The sequence below is a fragment of the Xyrauchen texanus genome, chromosome 12 (genome assembly GCF_025860055.1).
Source record: "Xyrauchen texanus isolate HMW12.3.18 chromosome 12, RBS_HiC_50CHRs, whole genome shotgun sequence".
In the NCBI taxonomy this organism is placed as follows: domain Eukaryota; kingdom Metazoa; phylum Chordata; class Actinopteri; order Cypriniformes; family Catostomidae; genus Xyrauchen; species Xyrauchen texanus.
The window spans coordinates 34,190,219-34,207,438 of record NC_068287.1 but is presented as its reverse complement, the minus strand read 5'-3'; the positions used below and the strand labels follow the sequence as shown (position 1 = coordinate 34,207,438).

General features: G+C 42.0%; 1 protein-coding gene across 1 annotated transcript in view; it reads right to left on the bottom strand.

The window, feature by feature from the left end:
* The window catches only part of LOC127652270 (gap junction gamma-1 protein-like), a 47,287-nt gene extending 34,380 nt beyond the window's left edge, over positions 1-12,907 (bottom strand). The window contains exon 1 of the mRNA XM_052138416.1: positions 12,436-12,907. The gene's annotated coding sequence lies outside the window, so the exon portion shown is untranslated. The remainder of the gene's footprint in view (positions 1-12,435) is intronic.
* Positions 12,908-17,220: the final 4,313 nt, after the last annotated feature.

Here is a 17,220-nt window from a genome sequence, read left to right as displayed (position 1 = left end):
TATTGGTATAGATACCAATTGGTATCTATTGGTATATACCAATATAGGTATATAGAGAACTGTGAAATTGAAATGGAGAACCATGAAATTTCACCGGTATCGGTACAGACTACTGAAATTTTGGTACCGTGACAACACTAGTTTGGTGAGGTAAATACAAGAGCATCAAATCCTTGACAGCTGAATCTAATCCACAGTTCAAGCTCCTTGTTAAGATACAGACGTATTAATGCTTTTGCATGCCATTCTTTACTGTGCCTTCCTCTCATTTAATATTTTGATAATATTGGTGAGCTTCTTATGCTGGAATATATGCCTCCAATCTTTATATTTGTGCGATATTTGGATAGTTTAACTAAAGTAAGTTTTTATTAGAGCTGTCAGAATTAACGTGTTAATGCATGAGTTTAACGTACTTAATTGCTATTAACACCGTTAATAAAATATAAACTAGCATAAACCGGCATGTACCACTAATTTCAGCATTTTCAAAATCTGCAATTCACTACAATAAATTATGTGATCAATCACAATTAAAAATGATAATCGGCTGACATCACTAGTTTTGATTCTTTGCCAATTCATCAAAATATATTTTAATATTTGATCCCAGTTGACCTCTCTGATTTTACTTTTTGAAGGAAGAAGAGGCGAAAATGAGGTGAAAAATACCATGTTTAAGAAGTTTAGAGTGAGTCTTGGGAAAATATTTTAGTTTCCATGGAAACAGTGACATGCCATAGAGGTGATTTCTCCAAAATCTGAGCTTTAAGTCTTTCATCAAGGTATGATTATAAAGAATATGTGTGTATGTGTGAGCGAGCGAGAGAGAGTGCTGCATCTACGCTTTCCTCCTAAGATCCTGTACCTAAGAAGATGATGCCATGATAAATGAAAACCATGTTAAAATGAAAATGAGATTATCCTCTAACAATGGAATCCATTTCCATGTATACAATCATTCCCGCAGGTAAACTATACAATTCTATTACAGTTAAAAAAAAAAACATTAAACCACAGGAAAATTCAGCTGTTGGCCTGAAGAAAATTATTTACAGAGATTTCCCTCTACGTATCCATTTTGGATGTACTCCGGCTCTCTTTCCTTTCTACCTCACTCTTCCACACTCTCTCAGTATAAACATTCAGACATTATAAATCAGCCACATTTTTAAGTGGAAGAAGCATTCCACAATGAATGCCTCTCACCTCCATTTCTATTTTTACAGGTTGAGTTAAGTCTTGTGGTCTGAGGGGGACTTCTCTCTCTCTACTTCTGTCCATCCTTTCTTTCCCCTCATTATTCATGTCTTGCCTTAGGAAGACACCATGGAGAAAAAAGTAACAACAAATGTGAAAACATTATAAATACATCAAGCTGTTTAAAACTGAGGATAGATTTATTGTTCAAGGACAGAGAATAAAAAAATTGAGGGAGAAGTCAAAGAAGGCAGAGCTGCGGAGCGGATGCAAAGATGCTGGGTTTGCTTTAGCACGCTAGCATATGTGTCGCCAGTGGGCTTTTTCCTCGTCTGGAGCACATGGTGGCCCTGTGCTTTGATTGGCTCGGTCCTTGTGGCCATGGAAACCCAGCCATGGGTGAACGATACTCCCTCTGAACATGACTTGGGGAAAAGACAGGAAACAAGGACATCTCACACACACACACACACACATTCAAATGTGCACAGACACGCACATTCTGTCTAATACTTTTTGACCTGTGTTGGAGGACTCATGTGTTGCTTTGATGATGCAACCAAGAGGTCTGTCACTGTGCTCATGGCAGGATCACTGGGGGAGAGTTAGAGGTGAAAGAAAAGGAGAAACAGATCACAGGGAAAGAAAAACAGAAAGCACAATAAAAGCTTGTTTTTGTAACTCATTTTTATAATTACTTTATAAAATTTACTCCTGTGAAATTAAGAATACACCCACTTCTATCAGTAAAGAAAGTGTTCAGCTAGAAGAGACAGATACAGAGGAAAGATTTCTGATTACATCTCTTGCTATGTGTATATTTTGCCAACTGCAAACAGTATAAAATAGTGAAAGAGGCCAAGTCCAAAAAAGACATTCCAACTTGAACACGGTTATGCTCATAATAGAAACAAACACACAGAAAAGTGTTTCTACAGAATTCAAGTATGTCCCAAATACGTCCTAAACAAAAAAAACTAAAAAAAAATTATGACTGGATGCCGCCCGAAGTAGGACATCTGACAAGTGAAGTCGGGGTCGATCGATTAACCCTCACTTCAGCAATGAGTGATTTTCCTTCATGACTTTATCAAAAAAGACATGAATCAAAGTTAAATAATAGTTAGTTTCAATAACGTCCTTACCTTCTCCTTTATTCAATTGTGCATGTCTACAAATCTACTAACTTCAGTAGAAAGTTTAAATATTATAAGAAAAAAAGCAGATCTATCATTTTCCCACAGTATTTAAACTGCCGAGCATGACTTCAACTTTTTTTTTTTAAAACAATAATAGCCTAATAATATTAATGTTTTTTCAGTAATGTCCTTTCGTCATTGCAAGGCGCCTTTCACATGACTTTCGTCGGGGCGTCAAAGTGCTGCTCAACACCAGTGTCAAGCGGTGCTTTGCCCTCCACATGACAAGTGGTGCAGAAAGCATCATGGAGGGGTGATCTAACGAGTTTGCCATGCAAGATAGCAGAGGATATGAACAATAAACATTGAAAACATGTATTTTGAAGAGAATAAATGGCAATTGCTTTGATTGTAGAAAGTAAAAGAGGACTGGTTTATGTTAAGTCTTAGTGATTTTTGTGAATGTAGTTACTGTAGTTCAGTAACTGAGGTCACTGTATACTCGTAAATTATAAGGTAATATTTAATTAAAAGAAATTATGAGACTTCAATAGATTTATAGATTTCAATGTATTCGGCAGCACTGATGCGAGTCATGTGAACACTCATTAATGTGTATAAAAATTTGTCACTTTTATGAATTAATTGCTCTTCCACCCACTTCTTAATGAACAAGGTAGACTCACATGCCGATGCATGAATGGACCACATCCCCCTTCCATTCAGTCGGTCGGAACATGTACCAGGTCATACAGCTTGTTTCAAATGAGAAGTTTCACAAATGCTGCTTCCACAGAGCCCTTATGGATCGCCAATAATGGAATTACAGCTGATATTTTGTAATGGTTTAATTGCTTGCGGCTGAAAATCTCTGACAGTCTGCTGCTTCTTTCCTTCAGGCAGGGACTCAGGAAGCCCCAAAGACAGTGTGAGTGCGTACACTCATGTCGCTCTGTGAGGATCATTTCAACATCTCTGCACCTTATGTTGTTTTGGGTCTGGTTTTATTCATCTGCTGTAGTAACAACAGGCCATTTCCCATTTGTTTCTCTCTATATTTTCTTTCCACAGAGTATTAGATTCGGCTGAGGCCATCTAATGCTATTATATGCATTGGGGAAGGTGTTCTTTCCTATTCTTTCAGGGGGAAAAGACTCCACAGAGGACATATCCTGCCTGAAGGGGAGGAACATGTGGCAATACGACACGTGAGCTCACCAACCGCACATGGAAGAGGCGCGTGGTAGGTCCTGCCTCGAAGGGGAGGAGCTCTACAAACACAGTGACCAAGGCAGAGAGAGCGGAAAATACAATCACAGGGGGTTACCGGAGTAACCAGGCCTGGGGAGCACCTATCCCAGTACAGGACATATTAGACCCCATAGTGGGTTAGGCTGCAAATTCCTCCACCGAATTTGCAAGCCAAAGGGCTAGGGAGGAAGGACATCCAGGGTTCACAGGTTCTTGAACTCGCATGGGAGAAGAAGAGCAAGTCTTTGCTTCACGGAGGGGAAAGGCGCTACACGCAAACGATACACCCGGCCAGCTGTTCTGTATTACCGAACTTACCTGTTCGTACCTGACAAAACACGGGATGAAACCGGCTCAACCCGGAGATTGTATTGGGTGTTGCCTAGCCCACTGCTCTGCAGATGTCTGCTAGAGAGGTGCCATTGGCCAGTGCCCACAAGGATTCCACATTCCTTTTAGAGTGTGCTTCTATTCCCAAAGGGGCGGGCATGGCCTGGGCCTGGTATGCCAAGTGATCCATGATCCAAGCCTCTGTTTGGAGACAGCGTTCTCTTTCCACTGTCCGCCAAAGCAGACAAATAGCTGCTCAGAGCGTCTAAAGCGTCCAAGTAGATGCACAAAGCACGCACTGGACACAGCAATGACAGGGCTGGGTCTGCCTCCTCCAGAGGCAGTGCTTGCAAGTTCACCATCTGATCCCTGAAAGGGGTCGTGGGAACCTTGGGCACATAGCCCGGCCGGGGTCTCAGGATTACATAAGTATCTGCCGGACCGAACTCCAGGCAAGTGTCGCTAACACAGAACGCTTGCAGGTCCCCAACCCTCTTGATGGAGGGGAGCGCAATTAGGAGGGCCGTCTTCAAGGAGACGGCTTTCAGCTCGACTAAATCTAGCGGCTCAAACGAGGCTCTCTGAAGGCCCAGGAGGACCACGGAGAGATCCCTAGAGGGGAATAGGTGTGACCTAGGAGGATTCAGCCTCCATGCACCTCTGAGGAACCTGATGATCAGGTTGTGCTTCCCTAGGGACTTACCATGCACCGTGTTGTGGTGGCCGCTATGGCAGCCACATATACCTTCAAGGTGGAGAGGGACAGCCACCCCTCCAACCTCTCCTGCAGGAAGGAAAGTTCTGACTTGACTGCACATCTCTGGGTGTCTTTGGCTTGGGAAGAACAGTTGAAGGGAGGGAGTTCTGGCCTGGGTGATCATGTCTACCACTGCCGGTGGTAGTCCACTTAGGTCTTCTGCCTGTGGTCTGGGTACCAGCTCTGTAGCGGACATCTCTCTCCCTGGGTCTCCACTCTCAGGGGCTTAGGAACCTTCCGGGTCCTTGTTCCAGGCTGTGAGGTGGGGGGTGTCAGGTTCCTGCAGGGGGCTCTACACTGGGGCCAAGATCTGGGCTTTCATCGCCACAGGGTGACACCCTCGGCGAGCAGATGGGGTATGGGATCTTGAGCCCCACCGGGGCAAAATGTGCTGTATAGTCTCCATTTGTTTCCTCACCGCCATAAACTGCTGGGCAGTCCTCGGTGTAGGCTGATCTGGGAGATGGGCGCATTGATAAAGTGTACTTTGTTGGCGTCCCTCATCTCGACTAGTTTCAGCCACAGATAACGCTTCTGGACCACCAAGGTGGACATCGCTTGACCGAGTGCTCGTGCCATGACCTTTGTCACCCAGAGGGCAAGGTCGGTCGCTGAGAGCAGCTCCTGCAGCACAACGGGATCAGGACTACCCCTGTGCAGCTCTTTCAGTGCCTTGGCCTGGTGTACTTGCAGGAGGGCCATGGCATGCCGGGCGGAGGCAGTCTGTCCAGCAGCACTGTAGGCTTTGGTCGCCAGAGACAACGTAGTCCCACAGGCCCTTGAGTGGAGTGCTGAACGATCCCGCCAGGTGGCGGCGTTTTGCGGGCATAGGTGCACCGCAACCACCTTATCCACCTGAGGGACCTCTGTGTACCTGTGGGCCACCCCGCCGTCAAGGGTAGTGAGAGAGGACGAACCTGGAAGTCGGTTTCAGGCAGCAAATGGTGCCCTCCACGACCTCATCAGGTCATCGAGCACTTCCCTGAAGTTCATTATTCTCATCAACACCATGGAATGCATCAACATAATAATGCATCAACACCATGGAACTAACAAAATGAAACAGTTTTGCCAAATTAGGTAAATTAATGCTTGAGACTGGTATAAATAGAACAGCAATAGCGCTGCCAACTGTACAGGGGTGAAATTGTTTTACATTTTTATTTTTTACACACTCTGTGTATAGACCTTTCGTCGGAAGTTTGTCTCACATAATCGTCACGGATTTGTTGTGAACAGTCCTTTAGCGTAGGATAAATATTTGTCTCTCGCGGGCTGGATGTGGACCGCGGGCAGCCTATTGTGGAACCCTGCTGTAAACACTCATATAAATGAGCACCATTAAATTTATGCAAGTTTATTGTCATTTATTTTGTCATTCAAGTCAGCTTTCATCTGTTATAAAGGCACATTTCTGGGTCATGTTGTCCACCAAACCTTAAATAGCATCAAGTCCAAATTCCAAGCTTTTAAATTACATATATTTTTCAAATGAGAAGCTTTTAATAAATGGACTAGCAGTTCCAGGTTTAAAAATTAAACCTTTTTTTTTTTATTATTGGTTATCGGTATTATAGCCACAATGAGCAGGGGATTATCGGTATTATGGTTATTGGCCCAGAAATTCCATATTGGTGCATTCCTACTTTCGACCTACTGTCGCTGAAATCACAGTGAAATTAGTCTGTTTAAATTACTCTAAAGCCCTATTTGGATGGCAATTGTTTCTCAGGGTGAAGTCTGTAAAAGTACATTTGCATGGCTCCTCTGTGATAAAACTCATGCATTCGGATGACAATTAAATCAATTGTGGATCACATGATTCCACTCGCACTTGTTATATGGAAAATTCCTCAATCCGCATACTATGTCATCTGCATGTGAGAGGAAAACATGCTGCAAAGCACTGTGGACATTTAGTGTGTACATTTTCATATACCGCACAAGCCAAAGTTCTTCCGAAGAGCAATTAAACTAATCAAGAAACTGTAGGGACTTGACTGTTTGATAATGCAAGCCAAATAAATCTGTCAATGGGGGTACGCATGCTTAATTTCTTACCCGCGTCACCTCAGTCGTGCTCTCTCTCTCTCAAGCGCATGCAGGGAGTGCACATATATCACAGACAATAGAGATAGTTCAGATGAAATTTGAGGTGCTATGGTTAAAATGGTTTTCTTATATTTGATGTATCAAAATGATGGACATCATTTTGAATTCAGATGGGGTGAACATTGACCCGGCCACTTTTCTGGGACTAGTCAACCGGTATAAATTATTAGTCTTGCAAGCCCTATGTCTAAATGTATATAGTACACATTTATATATTAAAATGTTATATGTATTACGATTTTATTACATACCTGTTGCTGCCATGATTATGACCAATTTTAAAAGTTTACTTGATCTGGCTTTCATTTTTCTTTTCCTTCTACTTAAAGAATTCCCACGCTGACACAAGGTTGTGTGTCAATGTGGAGATTTGTGTGTATGCGTGTGAGTGAGTGAGTGAGTGAGTGAGAGAAAGTCTTGAGAAAGATTATGTTGGGCAGGCCATGGGAGAGAAATCTGTATATCAGGGTGGCTTGTGTTTGTGTATCTGGCCTGTTGTCTCGGTGTGTCCTGTCTTTGCAATCATCCCTTGCTGTCACATAACATTACACTGACTACAGATTTACTCACTCAGCCACAGAAGCATAGTATGCACACACGTGTGTGTTTTGTATACTTTGGTACTGAGCTGAATGGGAGAAAAGAATCACATGAGACTCCTTCCCACTGGGAATGTCACTGAAGATTTATAACCACACACGCACGCGCACACACACATTAATGTAGGCTCCTTTCATTGCATGTGTGCGTGTGTGTGTGTAAGGGAATAAAAAAGGCAGAGAGATATAGACTAAAATCACAGTGGGATCATATAAAATAAGGCTACATCCAAAAATCACTTGTTGGTGCAGAGCGAAACAACCAATTTTCCCTGATTTTCCCCAATGTTTGTCCATTTCTTCCTCATCTTCACCATTCATATTGTTCTTCAAATGTTTCTATTTAAAGACTGAAAGACCAAATGAGAGGTTTCAGAGCCTCCACACTTATCTGATGTCTCCTTGATCTGGTTAGTCAAAACTGGTTGTGTCCCCTTTGTGGGTGTGTGTGTGTGTGTGTGTGTGTGTGTGTGTTTGTGTATGCTGCTCATGCTACAAAATTGTACACAGGCCAGGGGCTTCTGATCAGATTCCTAGGCTTGATCATGTCTCTCTCTGAGTTTGTGTGAGCGTGTATTTATCACTTTGTGGGGACCAAATGTCCCCATAAGGATAGTAAAACCCGAAATTTTTGACCTTGTGGGGACATTTTGTCGGTCCCCATGAGGAAAACAGCTTATAAATCATACTAAATTATGTTTTTTGAAAATGTAAAAATGCAGAATGTTTTCTGTGAGGGTTAGGTTTAGGGGTAGGGTTAGGTTTAGGGGATAGAATATAAAGTTTGTACAGTATAAAAACCATTATGTCTAAGGAAAGTCCCCATAAAACATGGAAACACAACATGTGTGTGTGTGTGTGTGTGTGTGTGTGTGTGTGTGTGTGTGTGTGTGTGTGTGTGCAGAATGTGCTACTCCTGTCTCTTTTACCAGGGTACTGCACAGTTTTTTTTTTTACTCTTTTTTTTTATTTATTTTTTTTCTACGGCAAAGATCAAGTCATGGTTACTGATGTAACCTCCGTTCCCTGATGGTGGGAACGAGATGTTGTGTCGATGAATTGACACAAGGGGTCACACTTGGGAGCCCAGACATCTCTGATCTTTGAGAAAAGGCCAATGGGAATTGGCGAGTGGGATTTGCATGCCACTCCCCCAGACATACGGGTATAAAAGGAGTGCCTCTCACAAACACACACTCAAGTTACACACTGAGGAGCCGAGCCAAAGACCCGGCCATTTCAGCGGTTGGTTCAGTGTTGTGGCAAGAGGGACACAACGTCTCGTTCCCTTCATCAGGAAACGGAGGTTACATCAGTAACCATGACATTCCATATCTGTCACTCACTCGATGTTGTGTCGATGAGTTGACACTAGGGGTCCCGATGGAAAATGCCACAAGAGCTGAACCGGGTTATGCAGACTGGCGGTGTGAGATGGGCAGAACTCGGTGTGCCTCATAGCCAACGCAGCAAGCCATCGCATAACTACCCCAACACACTGGCAGGCATGAGGCGGCACATGCTGGGCATGGTATGCCATGGTGATGGTATGCCATCTGTTTGGAGACAGCACTTCCTTTCCGCTGACCACCGAAGCAGACAAAGAGCTGCTCGGAGTTTCTAAAGCTCTGCGTGCGATCCAAGTAGATTCGAAGAGCACGCACCGGACACGGTAATGCCAAGAATGGGTCTGCCTCCTCCAGGGGCAGCGCTTGCAGGTTCACCACCTGATCCCTGAAAGGGGTCGTGGGAACCTTGGGCACGTAGCCCGGTCGGGGTCTCAGGATAATGTGAGAGTAAGCCTGTAGGGTCCACTACCCTCTACGCCGTCAGAAGGGCGGTCTTCAGAGAGAGCGCCTTTAGCTCAGCTGACTCAAGGGGCTCGAAGGGAGCTCCCGAAGGACCACAGAGAGGTCCCATGAGGGAATGAGGTGTGGCCTGAGGGGATTTATCCTCCTCGCACCTCTCAGGAACCTGATGATCAAATCGTGCTTCCCTAAATACTATTGTCCACTGCATCGTGATGCGCCGATATAGCGGTCACATAAACCTTCAAGGTGGAGGGGGACAGCCGTCCCTCCAACTTGTCTTGCAGGAAGGAAACCACTGATCCTGCTGCGCATCGCTGGGGGTCTTCGCCTCGGGAAATACACCACTTAGCAAACAGACGCTACTTTATGTTACCAGCTGCTTACCAGTTCCCGTAGTGCAGAGTCCCGGGGCTGCCCGTATCAGGGGCCCTTCAAAGCCTTCTTGGGGTTCTTGGCAGGCGGCCGTGAGGCGTCCGGGGCTTGCGGGTAGCTCCATGCCGAGCCTCCATGGGGCGGGCTGTGCCGGAGCTGGTGTTGCCTCCACAGGGGGATACCCAGGGCGACGAGTAGATGGAGCGTGGGGTCTGTGGCTCCGCCGGGGCAGGATATGCTGTATGGCCTCCATCTGCTTTCTTACCATTGAAAACTGCCGGGTGAAGTCTCCAACGGTGTCGCCAAAAAGCCCAACCTGGGAGATGGGGGCGTCAAGGAAACGAACCTTGTTGGCCTCTGCGACTCGACCTAGGTTGAGCCAAAGGTGGCGTTCCTGGACCACCTGGACATCCCGGGAGAATGGGAGGTCCATGGGGGAATACCCGGCGAAGAGGCTCCCATTGATGTCCCCATATCGCCCCCAGTGCTAACCGAACCTGCCTCGTACCCATCGGTAGAATGAGCGAGTCGGGGAGCCTCTGGGGTGGCTTGCCCTCTTATGAAGGTGAGCCGCGACCACAATGAGGGCATGAACCATCCAAGCACCCAAGGGTAGCACCCAAGCACGTAAGGCAGCAATCGTGGCCGTCAGAAGCGGAGAGAAATCGACTACAACCAGGAATTACACACAAACGAAAGTTTGTGCCACTCTTTTAAGAGAATTATAACGGCAGGAAGGATTCAGCTCAGTGAATGTGTCTGCTCGGCTCTGAATGTGAATCTGAATGTGTGTTTGCAAGCAGATCTCCTTTTATACCCTTATGTCCGGGGAAGTGGCATGCAAATCCCACACGACAATTCCCATTGGCCTTCTCAAAGATCAGAGATGTCTGGGCTACCAACGGTGACCCCCTAGTGTCACAACATCGAGTGAGTGACAGATACAGAAATACTCAAACCAGTCCGTCTGATATAACCAACAATATCACGGCTGAAATCACGGAGATAATTTTTTTTCCCCATATGAATATTAACTGAAGCTCCTGATCCATATCTGCATGATTTTATACATTGCACTTCTGCCACATGATTGGCTGATTAGATAATCGCATGAATAAGTAGGCGTACAGGTGTTCCTAATAAAGTGCTCAGTGACGTCTTGTAAGCGTTGAAGATCTCAGGAGACCTCAGAGCATAACTGATACATTGATAGCATTGCTACACTCAGCACTAAGCCATTTTTAAAATAATACATTCTAGACAATACAAAAAAAATACTAGAAAATACTAGCGGTTTTAAAATAAAAAACACACTAGGGGTATTTTGTTCTATTCCACTCCACCACCCCACCTCAGCTAATTAAATACTTTTCATGCTCTAATATAAACTAATTAGATTAATCAGGTGTTTTGGTGCATAACTGTGACAAATACCTGCAAGGCTTGTTGCTGTGGAGCAGTAAGTAGAACAGCTGTACTGCAGAATGCACATTTAAGCAGAAAATATGGTTTCCTCTTAGAATAAAACTAGCTGGTCACAAGATAAAAGACAACCATGGATAAAAACAACACAGGATTTAACTGCCTATCACATAGAGACCAATGCACTTCCTAAATGGATAACAAAATACATTCAAATAGACAATGGCAACCACAGTCCACTTTAAAACAAACATGTTATGAACATTACCTAACCTCAGGATATATTCTGACAAAGTAGTATAGTGAAAGAGAAAGAGGTAGACTTTACAGGTATTCTCACCTTTTAATCATAAATGTTTTATTGTTATTACTGCAATTATTTTTCTTGTAATAACAATAATAATAATAACAACAACAACTATACCAAGAAGTAGAAGAAGAAAAAAGGAAAAGGATGAAGGAAACAAAAGAAGACTTTGTTATCATGCAAATCAAGAAAACATAAGGGCAACATATAAAAAACAGGGGAAAAGGTCAAATTTGTCAACCATCATGTCCCTTGTAGCGTTAAAGGAATATTCTGGGTTTAATACAAGTTAATTTTTATAATAAATAATTTAGACTTTTCTTTAGAAAAAAAAAAAAAGCAAAAGCTTTGTGAAGCTTATAATTTTATAAAAGCACTTACATTAATTCTTCTGTTAAAATAATTTTTACAGTTGTTTCAGGGATTGTTGATATCATTTTAAAGTTGTAAAATCGGCTATAACATTACACAGAAATGGTTAGTAAGCGCTTTTTTTACACTAAAATAATGTTAACACAAATATTGTTTATGTGGCTATTCCTTTGAAACTGTGAGGTTTTTTTTTTAAGTTTACAAATTGGCCCCATTCACTTCCATTGTAAGTACCTCACTGAAACCTCGATTTTTGCTTATTTATAGAAAAGGAGGGGCAAGTCAAAGTACATGTTTGTGATAATCAAAATTATGCCACAAATGCTGCCAATAGAGCTTAACTTGAATTTAACCCAGAATATTCCTTTAACGACAATCGTCTCTCTGGTACTTCATGTGCAACAACACCAAAGCGAAAACTTTAAAAGTGAAACCAGATAAAATGCAAAAAAATAAATAAATCTCCAATGATGTTTTGTTTCTGTCTACACAAACGCTAATCTGAACGCTAAATGGATAAGTGCCTTTACTTTCACTCCAGAGCGCAAAAACGTTGTACAGTAATTACTATTGTGCTGGGTTTTACACAAAAGTGTGTCATTTTCCTTCTTTCAAATACATTTATAAACTAAAAACACAATTGACTGATAGTCATCATCACCTCGCCTAAATGTAGGCGCTAAAATTCTGTCATTCTCACGCACGTGCTGCTTCTCCACACAAAATATAATCATACTAAAGAATAAAAAAAAAAGTCTCTCACCGCTCGGCGAGTCTGTGATGATTATTTTAAGAAGAAGGATGCCCCGGTCAAATGACGGTAGGTCAACCTTATTTTAATCGCTGCCCAGATGTTGCTTCCGTCTTGTAAGCGTTGAAGACCTCAGGAGACCTCAGAGTATAACAGATATTGTCCAATTTTAACATACTGTTAAGTCACCAACGTTATTCTACGATGTGCCTCGAGTGTTGTTAATATTCATTTCCAATTTTGTGCTAAAACAAGCGCAGCTGAGTGTAAATCTTCAGTCATTTCTAAGAAATCGGTGCTGAACCTTGCTGGCAGCTGATTTCATTTTCGCGCCTCTAACGCGAGGTCGTCTCGTCCGCGTATTTACCTTGAGAAAAATTCTCGCGCGCTTGCAGTGTAAATTTCAATCGCGCACCTAGTATAACGCACTACACAGAACACGTGTGAACTGTCCATCTTGTCTGAGAACAACGAATCACTACGATTTCAAGTTGTATCCAAGCGTCTCCGTCGTCTTTCTCAATGCGAAGCTGGACCGATTTCTGCTTCCACGGTTCACCCACATTACTTTTTTGTTTTCTTGCCAAACGGACAGGCAAAGGTGCACGACCTTGTTTAAAGGATGCTCAAGCGTATTAATACTGAAGGGGAAAACTGACGGATGGTAGCACACTGACGAGAGGAATTTCTGACGTTCTCAAAAGGCAAAGGGAGCATTTGCGCGCGAACCCGTTGCGCGCGCCCGCTCTCTTTTGACTTCTTTTGAACATAAAAAGCGTGTGTTCTACCGCCCGGTACAGACTGCCAATTTTCGGTCAGGTATTATTATAATTATTTTATTCTCGAAATCAGTTATTTTACAGCTCGTGGTATCGTTTTATTTGAATAAACGTAAATAATTTTAATGAGCAAGCGAGAGAGATGCTATTGTTAAACCTGAACTATTGGTCCCTTCTCTCATCCCTTTTGCTTAATAAACCAAGACTTGCAATACCTGCCACTGTGCCCACAACCTCAAGCAGTATTTGAGCCGATGGTTCTTACCCTGAAACTGTGTTCCATCAGTCTAAAATCTGAACGAACCATTGTCACCTATCCGTCTGCTTTCAACTCTGACATTCAAGCACTCTGACAGGACATTTGACAGGCTGACATGGTTTCGGTGCACTGGTTGACATCTTATACAGACAGTGACATCAGAAACGGGGGTTTCTCTTAGGCATCTCTCTCTCTCTCTCTCTCTCTCTTTCTGACAGTTTTTTTCTATCTTCTTGCCTTTCTCACTTGTCAAATGATGGCAGGGTTAGATTGGTCAGTGGCATGAAATAATTATTGTTGCTAGGATGGCATGGGTCCAATAAAACTGTTCAATGTCAATCCATTAATCAGTCAGTCAGTGTGATTAAGCAAATGATCAGACAGCCAACACTGATTAGTCGAAAACTCTCAAAGATGTATTGCAAGTGTGAACTCAACATGTCAGTGTTATGATGAGGCTGATCAACTAATGGGAACAGCAACTGGAGGTCTAAAACCACTCTAGACCTCTAAAATGTAGTTTTTATGACACTCAGACTATGATTGAAATTCTATTTGATATCACATTTGAATGCCACATTACATTCTTTAAATAATAATTAAAAAAAATGTTTTAATTTACTTCTTTGTAATGGACTCAGAATATCACATTTTCAAGTTTAGCCATTCCTTTCCACTACTGAGATATTCCTATTTGATATCTCCTATCTCTGACCATAAAGACATTCCATTACCATACTGTCGGAATATAATGTAACAAAATTGCAACGCTCCCATTAGCTTAGCAGGTGTACGACTGCACCAGAGACGTCTCCTAGCAACCCAACTGATAAGCAATGCTAGCGTATGTGCTACAGGTGTACGATTGTCAAAAGATATATTGAGAATAATTTACCATGTTTTGTACACCTGTCTCTGCAAACATTTGCTAAACAAGCTTTAATATAATTTAATGTAGAAACTTTGACTCATTGATCGATATTATTTAATAAAAGTTCATGTTTATTTTTAACTTGTACATCTACCAACATGTGCCGACTAGTTTGTGTGACGTCACGCATCGGGATCTCGGCACACGAGTTTCCAAGTTGAAAGTTCAACTTCATGTGGCATTCCACTGCTCTCTTCCTACTAGGAAGTCGGAAATTCCGACTTTCCGAGGTAAATGGAATGCAGCATAAGAGGATGAGCTCAGTTATAAATATATGATGTCAAAGCCTTATTTTCTCTTTAAAAGAGAATAATCTTTCATTCATTGTGTTTGTAAAGGAAAAACAATCTTTTAAATAGCAGTTAAAGAAATATTTAAAATAAACCAATTTGTATATTTTACATAATATTATTTTTAAAATAGCGTAATTGAATTATGTGTTTAATTGAATTTAACTTCCTTGAAAGTAAATAACTGTAATCTGATTACAAGAATTTGAATATAAAGTATCATTACTTTGTGTACTAAAAATGAATTATATTACAACAACTAATTACTTTGTAATTGGATTACAATCCTTTTGTCATACAGGATTGGAACAGCATGAGGGAGAGTAAACAATGGCAATATTAATTTTTGAGTGAACGGTTCCTTTAACATGCACTGTTTAAATGCCTGAGGTAAGTCTGTCTTGACCCTGTTTAATGTTTCAAGAGTTACGTTTTTGAAAAGCTTTGGATTAATGGCAGTTTGACGACCAAGCAAACTTAGGCCTGGCCCTCATTTTCCCTAAGATTTATCAACCCTAGCATTTAGTGTCGGATATGGACGACTCTATCCGCTCTTCCTCTTTATCTATCACATAGGATCAGTGACGTGCGGTGATGTCTTAAAGAGGCTAGGCAGTGAGTTATGAAAGCCAGATTACCTGATGTATTGTTTAAGCTAATATAATACGTAATAACAGTGAACGTTACGCACAAGCGCGGCATATCAAGAAATGTACAAATCAGGATGTATATAGTGTACTCTCTCTCTCTCTCTCTCACACACACACAGACACACACACACACACACACACACACACAAGCGCGTAAACAGTGAACGTTACGCACAAGCGCGGCATATCAAGAAATGTACAAATCAGGATGTATATCGTGTATTCTCTCTCTCTCTCTCCCTCTCTCTCTCTCACGCACACACACACACACACACACACAAGCGCACAGCCACATAGCCAATCTTTTCTTACATACCAATCAGTTTGAAATGATCGGATAATTTTTGGGCCCTTTTGCTGTACTAGTCCATCTAAGGCTGGCGTAGACCTCCCTCGTGCAATTAACTCATATTTGGAATTAAAATCGAGCTTGGAAAAATGTCTTAATTCCGTGATTACAGCCGGTGCTGTCATTTTGATTTTGAATTTGGCGGGGATTAGGCATGTACGCTAGCTGTTGTGTAATGACGTTAGCTACGCAAATGTCCAGGAATATCTCGATTTTAATTGGTCCATGTATGATACGTAACGGAGATGATTACGGGCATAACATATTTACGTCAAAAGGCAGTGCGCATGCGCAACATGGGTTTTCCGCTTGTCGTCTGCAATGAATGGACCGTAAAAGCACTGCTTATTCTACCATTTGTTTTTAGTTGATTATGCGTAACTGCTACATTTGTCATCATAACGTCTAAACAATTGGAATAACACACATATTGCATATATAAAAATCACAAGAATAAAAAGTAAAAATATAAATACAAGTTTATTATTTAATAAACATTTTATTTTTGAATTTTGGCAGGGTAGGCAGTGCCTAGTTTGCCTACCCAGACCGCACGTCAGTGCATAGGATGCAATTCTGCCTTGCTAGTTTAATCTCTTTCTTCTCTTTCTGTACTTCTCTTCTGACCTCTGGGCTGGCTCATTTTTCAACAAAGGTGCCATGGGGTGGCAGTGTCATGTTTGTGTATCTGTGTTTAATTTGGCACTGCACCAAAGTGCTGTGTTTTTTGCTGTATCTCTCTCTCTCTCTCTCTCTCTCTCTCTCTCTCTCTCTCTCTCTCTCTCTCTCTCTATATATGTATACACACTGGCGGCCAAAGGTTTGGAATAATGTATAGATTTAGCTGTTTCAGAAGGAAATTTAATTAACCAAAGTGGCATTCAACTGATCACACAGTATAGTCAGCACATTACTGATGTAAAAAAACAGCACCATCACTATTTGAAAAAAGTCAATTTGATTCAATCTAGACAGGCCCCATTTCCAGCAGCCATCACTCCAACACCTTATCCTTGAGTAATCATGCTAAATTGCTAATTTGTTATTAGAAAATCACTTGCCATTATATCAAACACTGCTGAAAGCTATTTGGTTAGTGAAATTGTGCTTAACATGGTCTTTGTGTTTGTTTTTGAGTTGCCACAGTATGCAATAGAATGGCATGTCAAGGTCAATATTAGGTCAAAAATATTTTTGACTTTCTCTAGAAACTCGTCGGTCAATCATTGTTTTGAGGAATGAAGGCTATACAATGCTTGAAATTGCAAAATAAAATAAAATTAAGATTTCATACAAAGGTGTACACTACAGTCTCAAAAGACAAAGGACAACTGGCTCTAACAAGGGCAGAAAGAGATGTGGAAGGCCAGATGTACAACTAAACAAGAGGATAAGTACATTAGAAATAGACGCCTCACATGTCCTGACAGCTTCATTGAATTCTACCCGCTCAACACCAGTTTCATGTACAACAGTAAAAAGAAGACTCAGGGGTGCAGAATTGCAAAGAAACAGACACTTTTGAAACAGAAAGAAAAG